The sequence below is a fragment of the Emydura macquarii genome, unplaced genomic scaffold (genome assembly GCF_026122565.2).
Source record: "Emydura macquarii macquarii isolate MOO-44397 ecotype Brisbane River unplaced genomic scaffold, CSIRO-AGI_Emac_v2 contig_106, whole genome shotgun sequence".
NCBI classification, from domain to species: domain Eukaryota; kingdom Metazoa; phylum Chordata; order Testudines; family Chelidae; genus Emydura; species Emydura macquarii.
In genome coordinates, this window is record NW_027130243.1 from 1 (window position 1) to 7,013 (window position 7,013).

At 47.5% G+C, this 7,013-nt stretch overlaps 1 pseudogene; it reads right to left on the reverse strand.

Annotated features, from left to right (window-relative positions):
• Positions 1–3,697: 3,697 nt before the first annotated feature.
• Positions 3,698–4,645, reverse strand: LOC137150003 (olfactory receptor 52R1-like; annotated as a pseudogene).
• Between the last annotated feature and the right edge of the window lie 2,368 nt (positions 4,646–7,013).

The window sequence follows — 7,013 nt, forward strand, 5'->3', positions numbered from 1 at the left end:
CCCTTTCACGTAGGTAGTTGCCACCCTCCTGATGACGTAGTCTCAATACCACCTTTTTCCGTTGATTGGCTGATTTGGGCACCGCCACTCCATGTATCATTTCTACCCATCAAAGTGTCATTTCAGAGAGTTAGTATCTTGGTACCTCTTATACCCACTACATATTTTAGTAATATTTTGGCAGTCTTACAATCTCGCAGAATCAGCACTTTCCTGTACCAGTCTCAGTTAACTTGAGTGACCCCTTATACGTCTGTTCACTCGGCTTTTTCCATTTAGGCCTTAGCCTGTTTTACAGGCCTTAAGCTCTCACTTCTTACTACAATATAGACCAATAGTTATAGAGAAAATAGGTTTGTGCCTCTTGTAAGGGGGATATGTATGGTCTTGTCATGAATGTTTAAGTAGCAATAAGGTATAAAACTGTTTGTAATCCTTTGTTCGGGTCTTTTTCCACTGTCCACTTGTGGGCTTGGGAATTCACCTTCTGCAGAATAAACTCTTCAGGAGACTGTCCAGCCTGAAATCCTTTGTGGGTCCCTTATAGGTGCAGGGTAACGAACCACACTTGGAATCTTTTTCCAACATAAGTCAGAGGAAAGTGAGTCAGATTTAGTCAAGATAAACCAAAGCCAAACACATTCTAAACTAAGCTTAGCACTGTCTGCAACCTTACAAACTCAGATGAGTCTCAGCACAGGTTGGCTGGTTTCCTTTCAGTCAGGCTCTCCCCCTGGGTCAGCACTCCAGTTGCTTGGTGGAGTTCATGGATGGAGGTGGAAGAGAGAACAGCAAAACATCTCCCCTTTTTAAAAAATGTTCCTTCTCAACTCTGGGGCTTCCCACCTCCCTCCTTCAGAGTGAGGTGACAAACAATGCCCTTTTAGGGTTCCCTCTATGTCCTGTGAGCATCACTTTATCGCAGTTCCTTTGTTGCTGTCTAAAGCAGTCCTTTGTTCCTGGACTGCTGAGCTGGGTTTGGTCTATACATGCCTTAATGAGGTGCGAACTCTCCCTCCGCTCACAGAGAGTTTTGCCTGGATATGTTTAAGCTATGAGGACGTCTTTGGGCGTATCACACAGTGAAAGTCATAACCATACATATGACATTACAACAAAGATATCACTATAACAATAATGCTCTGTGCGTCATGAATATTCCAAAAACATCTCACATGGCCTACTCTGTATTAAACAATACACAATTACACTGCCAGGGTGACCCTGGGGTTGCAGGGTGTCACAGGTGCGATTGAAGAACATCTGGTTCTTAGAAGCCCACAGCGTGCTCCAGCTCTGCCCAGCGGCCAGGAGGCTGAGGACTCGCCCTGCTCACCTCATCCACACAGGCCCCTCAAGAAATATTTGGGTCTTGGTAGCTCTCCCTCCCATGTCACTTTCTTCACACAGATGTAGCAGATGTTTTTGGGACCCCAGTAGAAGAGTCCCCCTCTCCGCCCGCCCCTTCAGCCCTGCCTCTGGACAAGTATTGTCCTAGTGAGCTCTTCAGTCTAGCAGACAAAGGTCACAGCCGATCCGGGGGCTGGAATTGAAACTAGATGAATTCTGCCTGCACCTGCAGTGCAACATATTACCAATGAGGCTGGGTAGCCATTGGACCAGTTTGCTGAGGGCTGTGGTGGGTTGTCCACCCCCAGCAATCTTCACATGAGAGAGGCTGGTTTATTCCGAGACCTGCTCTAACTCTAACAAGAATTATGGCGGGGGGAGGTCTCTGGCTTGTGTCTACAAGGGGCCAGGCAAACTGACCCTAACTTTCCTGTCAGGCCTTGGATCTAGGAATCTAGGATGCTTGTCGTTGGACAGGCAGAAAAGCAGAAGGTGTTACTTAGGCGAGCCTGTTTATCACTGAGGCACCAGGATCTACCAGAATGCTGCCAAGCAGGGACCTCCATGGGGACCGATACAGAGGGAGAAAGAAGTCTCTGGGTGGGGGAAGCTGCAGACAATGGGCTGCGTTAGCAATGAGCTGTGACACAGGAAGTGGCAGGTGCGTGGGCGCTGAATAGCCCAGTGTCTGCGGTTGCCCCTGATCTTCCAGGTCTTTTATAATTCACAGATTCCACGCCCAGAAAGGACCATTGTGATCATCCAGTCCGACCTGCTGTATAGCCCAGGCTAGACACCTGCCCCACAATAAAGTCTAGAGCGGATCTGTTAGAAAAAACATCTGGTCTTGATTTTAAAATTCTCTGTGATGGGAGAATCCACCACAGTCCTCGGAAAATTATTCCAGTGGTTAATTACCCTCCCTCGTAAAATGTGCAGCTTATTTCCAGCCTGCATTTGTCTAGCTTCAACTCCCAGCATTGGATGGTGTTAGACCTTTGTGAGCTCCACTGAAGAGCCCCTTATTAAATATTTGCTCCCCCAGAGGGGCCTATCTAACACACAGCCAGAGAGGCGGGTGTGAGCGCCAGTTATGGCTGTTAACACGGCGCTTCCTGGGCAGAACAGAATTGTACCGTGTAGCATTGCCTTGGGGTGGGCAGCTGCTGGGAACCCAGGTGAGTGACTGGCTCTGGCAGCATTTCTGCTGAGCTGTGCCACGGACCTCTGCCCTGGCAGGCCCTGGTGCCGATCACCCATCCACCACCTCATGGATTGTCCTGCTCCCCGAAACTGGTTTTGCTATTGAAAGTGAAGGCTGAAATGTTCGCAGGTCACATTGCAGATCCCAGAGCCCTGCAGCTTTGGCCCTGGATTGATTTGAAATCATGGCCCACTGAGAGGGGGAGGAGATTTCATTTGTTATTATTATTACCTATTGAATGTCATCTTGGTGGTGACCTGGTGCAGGGCCCCTCTTTCCTGTATCACTTACAGCACAGTGAAAGAGACATTAAAGTCTTGCCTGGAGTGTGCAGTGTCAGCATGACAGTTCGAGGAATTGGTTTTGTACAGCTCATTAACTCACATTTGATTGTGTGAACTGCCTGTATCCTTGTCTTTGGGCTCACGCTCCTTGTGCTAAGGTACAGCAGGCTGGGGCCGGGGCCTTTGTCTATAAACAGGTTGGTCATTAAAGACTATCAGCACCTGATGAGATTTTTCCCAGGTAGAAGAAATCAGTAACTGTCTTTCTCTCCAGCTTCTCTGCAGAAGGGGGTGTGGAAGGAATGGAACCTCCCCCAAAGAGGGAACCAAGAGATGAGATATGGTCCAGCTATTTAAAAACACAGTAGGTGGATGAGTCAGAAAGACAGAAAAAGCTGGAGTAGGAAAGAGGAACAAAGGTGGCAGAAGAGACACCGGTTGCAGGGCTACATGTCTAATTTAAACAACACAAGAGACACCCAGTTCTAGGGAAAACAATACAACACCTGCAGGCTATTGCCTCCCTCAGTGTCCTCACCACCCTGGAGCATTCTTTGCGGTTTAGTCCAAGCCCACTAGGGCGTCTAGGATCCACCTCCCACAACTCACGGCTTCTCCTCCAGCTGGAGCCCGTCTCTCTGCTGCAGCCATAGCCCTGCATGCAGAGTCCCCTCAGCTTCCCTTGTGCCTCTCTTCTTCCCCAGATTCTTCTGTCTCTCTGAGTCATCAAATTTCGCTGTTTTTAAAGCTCTGTCTCTTTCACCATCCTGTAAGTGACCTAGGAAAGAAGGCCCTGCACCAGGTCACCAGCCAGCTCTCCATGGAGCTCAGACTGATAGCCAGGACACCAGGAGAAAACTTAGGTCCCTTTATGAGTAAGCAGGTGGAGCAGCCTGTCCCGGATCTGCTTTGTCCTCACCCCATAGATGATGGGATTTAGTATGGGGGGCACCAGGAGGTACATGTTGGCAGTGATGATGTGGAAATGCAGAGGCACATTGTGGCCAAACCGTGTGTGAGGAAGGAGAAGAGAGTCGGGATGTAAAAGGTTAAAATGACACAGAGGTGGGAGCCGCAGGTACCAAACGTCTTGAGCCGGGCTTCCTTTGTGGGTAGACTGAAGATGGCCCTGAGGATCTGAGTATAGGAGAAGGTGATAAAAGACACATCCGGGCCGATCACTAAGAATGTCACCAAGAGGCCATAGTAGCTGCTGCTCCGGATGTCGGCACAGGCCAGCTTCACCACGGCTAGGTGCTCACAGTACGTGTGGGCGATGATGTTGGTTCTGCAGTAGGGCCACCTCCTTGCCAGGAAGGGATGGGGCAGTACGAGCAGGACGCCCCTGCAGCAGCACAGCCAGGCCGATCTTGGCCACGACGGCGTTTGTCAGGATGGTGGAATGTCTCAGGGGATCGCAGATGGCCACATAGCGATCCAAAGCCAGGGCTGCGAAGATCCAGTCTCCATCACTGAGAAGCAGTGAATGAAGTACAGCTGGGTGAGGCAGGCACTGAACTCTATCTCCCTGGAATTGAACCAGAAGATGCTCAGCATTTTGGGCATGGTGGCTGTAGACAGGACCAGGTCGGTGACAGCCAGCATGCAGAGGAAATAGTACATGGGTGCATGGAGGCTCTGCTCCATCCTCACGATCAGCAGGATGGTGAAGTTCCCCAAGACGGCTATGGCGTACATGGCGCAGAAGGGGATGGAGATCCAGATGAGGTGCTGCCTCCAGCCCAGGAATGCCCAGCAGGATGAAGGAGGAGGGGTTGCTGAAGTCGGTTGAGTTGGAATATGACATGGCGTAGGCGGGAAGGTGTCTGACTCTGAGGCAGAGCAGTGTCTCCTGCATGTACCGTAGGTTCCTGAATTCCTTTATGTGCCCCAGGATCTAGGTTGATGGTCACAATAGAAATGCCTGGATGGGAGATCATGTTAAAATGAGGCGCTACATGCACAGGGGGTTGCTAATTTTCAGGGGGAAGCATGTAGCCATTTATTTTTTTAAGGTAAATGTAGTGATGTTGTATACAACATCTGTGGGTTCAGCTCTGATGGCTGCAGTGCCAAGTTCAGAAAGTTACCTCTACCTGTTTTAGATTCTGAGCACACAGGAATACATGAAGGCAAAGGCAAGGAACACAGACAGTCAGAGGAACAAGGTGTAATATCTTATATCAAGGTTATGAAAGTATCCAATGAAGTTAGGCATGTCACAGCACATAGAACTCCTAGATCTATCCATGCACCAGTTAGAGGTACAGAGAGACCTACCTCCTCCTAGTTATTGTTAGGATCTGACGGGTTTCTCATGAATTGATCGTCAATGAAGGGATGTTTCCTGTTGGATTTTTGCCATGGGAATCTCATTTTTTCCTATCTGAGCATCATCTTTTTATACAATGATTTCTGACTATATCTACATTCTGCTCATGTGCATGAAAATGTCTGCCCTCATTCTCCTTATTGGTCTTGTGTCCCCAGAACTTGAGTTACTCCGTTTCCTAGAGGTTTTGTCTAGTTTCTTTTTGTCACATTACCATTGATGGACAAGCTGTACCCTGTGGTTAGGGCACATTTAAGAGAGAAATATGAGCATTTTAGGGATTTAAAATTAATATTCCAGTACATTTTTTCATATTTTTTACCCTTGGTACATATTTACCTATAAACTTACGGTATCGGGCTATTCTTGAGTGACTTACTTATGTCAATCTTCTTATGTCTAAGGCCTAAAGTAGCTAAACTAAAATCTTCCAGGCCTCAGCATCTAGCTCTTGCTTTTCAGCCATCCTTAGTTAGATACCCAATACATAATGATCCCCTCTACCTACTGATGAGACTTATACTTCTATTACCAGACCATTGAACTCTATTTAGCAGTCAGTGAGTATCTATGACATGACGTGTTTGTTAACCATAACTTCACATGAGAAATAAAGGATTAAAGGGGAACCCTTGGCTACCAGCAGATCGGTCGCTGTCACACTCTGGAAAAGGACATTTTAATTATTCAGAGAAATGAATTATAACCAACTGACCTTACTAATGCCATCTTTGCTCATACAATCACAGAAGATTAGGTTGAAAGGGACCTGAGGAAGTCATCTAGTCCAACCCTTGCTCAAAGCAGGACTAACCCCAGCTGAATCATCCCAGCCAGGGCTTTGTCAAGCTGCACCTTAAAAATCTCTAGCAGAGATCCCAGCACCTCCATAGGTAACCCATTCCAGTGCTTCACCACCCTCCTAGGAAAAAGGTTTTCTAATATCCAACCTAGACCTCCCACACTTCAACGTGAAAGCATTGCTCCTTGTTCTGTCATCTACTACCATTGAGAACAGCCTAGCTCCATCCTCTCTGGAACCCCCTTTCAGGTAGTTATTGGCTGCTATCAAATCCCCCTCATTCTTCTCTTCTGCAGACTAAACAAACCTAGTTCCCTCAGTCTTTCCTCATAAGTCTTGTGCTCCAGCCCCCTAATCATTTTTGTTGCCTTCCACTGGACTCTCTCCAATTTGTCCACATCCTTTTGTAGTGGGGGCCCAAAATTGGACACAATACTCCAAATGTGGTCTCAGCAGTGCCGTATAGGGGAATAGTAATTTTCTCTCCATTTGCAGCAGTGCTCCTACTAATGCAGCAGCAATATGCCATTAACCTTTTGGCAACAAGGGGACACTGTTGACTCATACCCAACTTCCTGATCGACTGAGTGTGTCTCCACTCGCAGCTCAATCAATCCTGGAAAATCGATGTGGTGGCACTGACATACCCTGGGACTGTTTAATTTAGACAAGAGACAAAGAAGGGGGCATGTGATAGAAGAGAACACAATAAAGCATGGAACTGATTACATTGAAATGGACAAAGAGAGAACAGTTTCCCAACCAACAATATCTATAGATACATAGTACTTCCAAAGGGCTAATTATGAAAAGGTGGAAATTTACCAGCAAAATTGATTGGGAGGAAAATTGTAGACAGAAAAATGTGAATGATTGATAAAGGGAAATGTTTTCCATAATACATGTTTGGCCTGCGGAACTCCTGGGACACAGATATTACTGGAGCAAAATCCTCAGCTGAATGGGATTCCAACATGCTGTGGCCATTGCAGGCGGCACTGGTGGCACCTCGCTAGTGAAGGCTGTCTGACACTGACACTG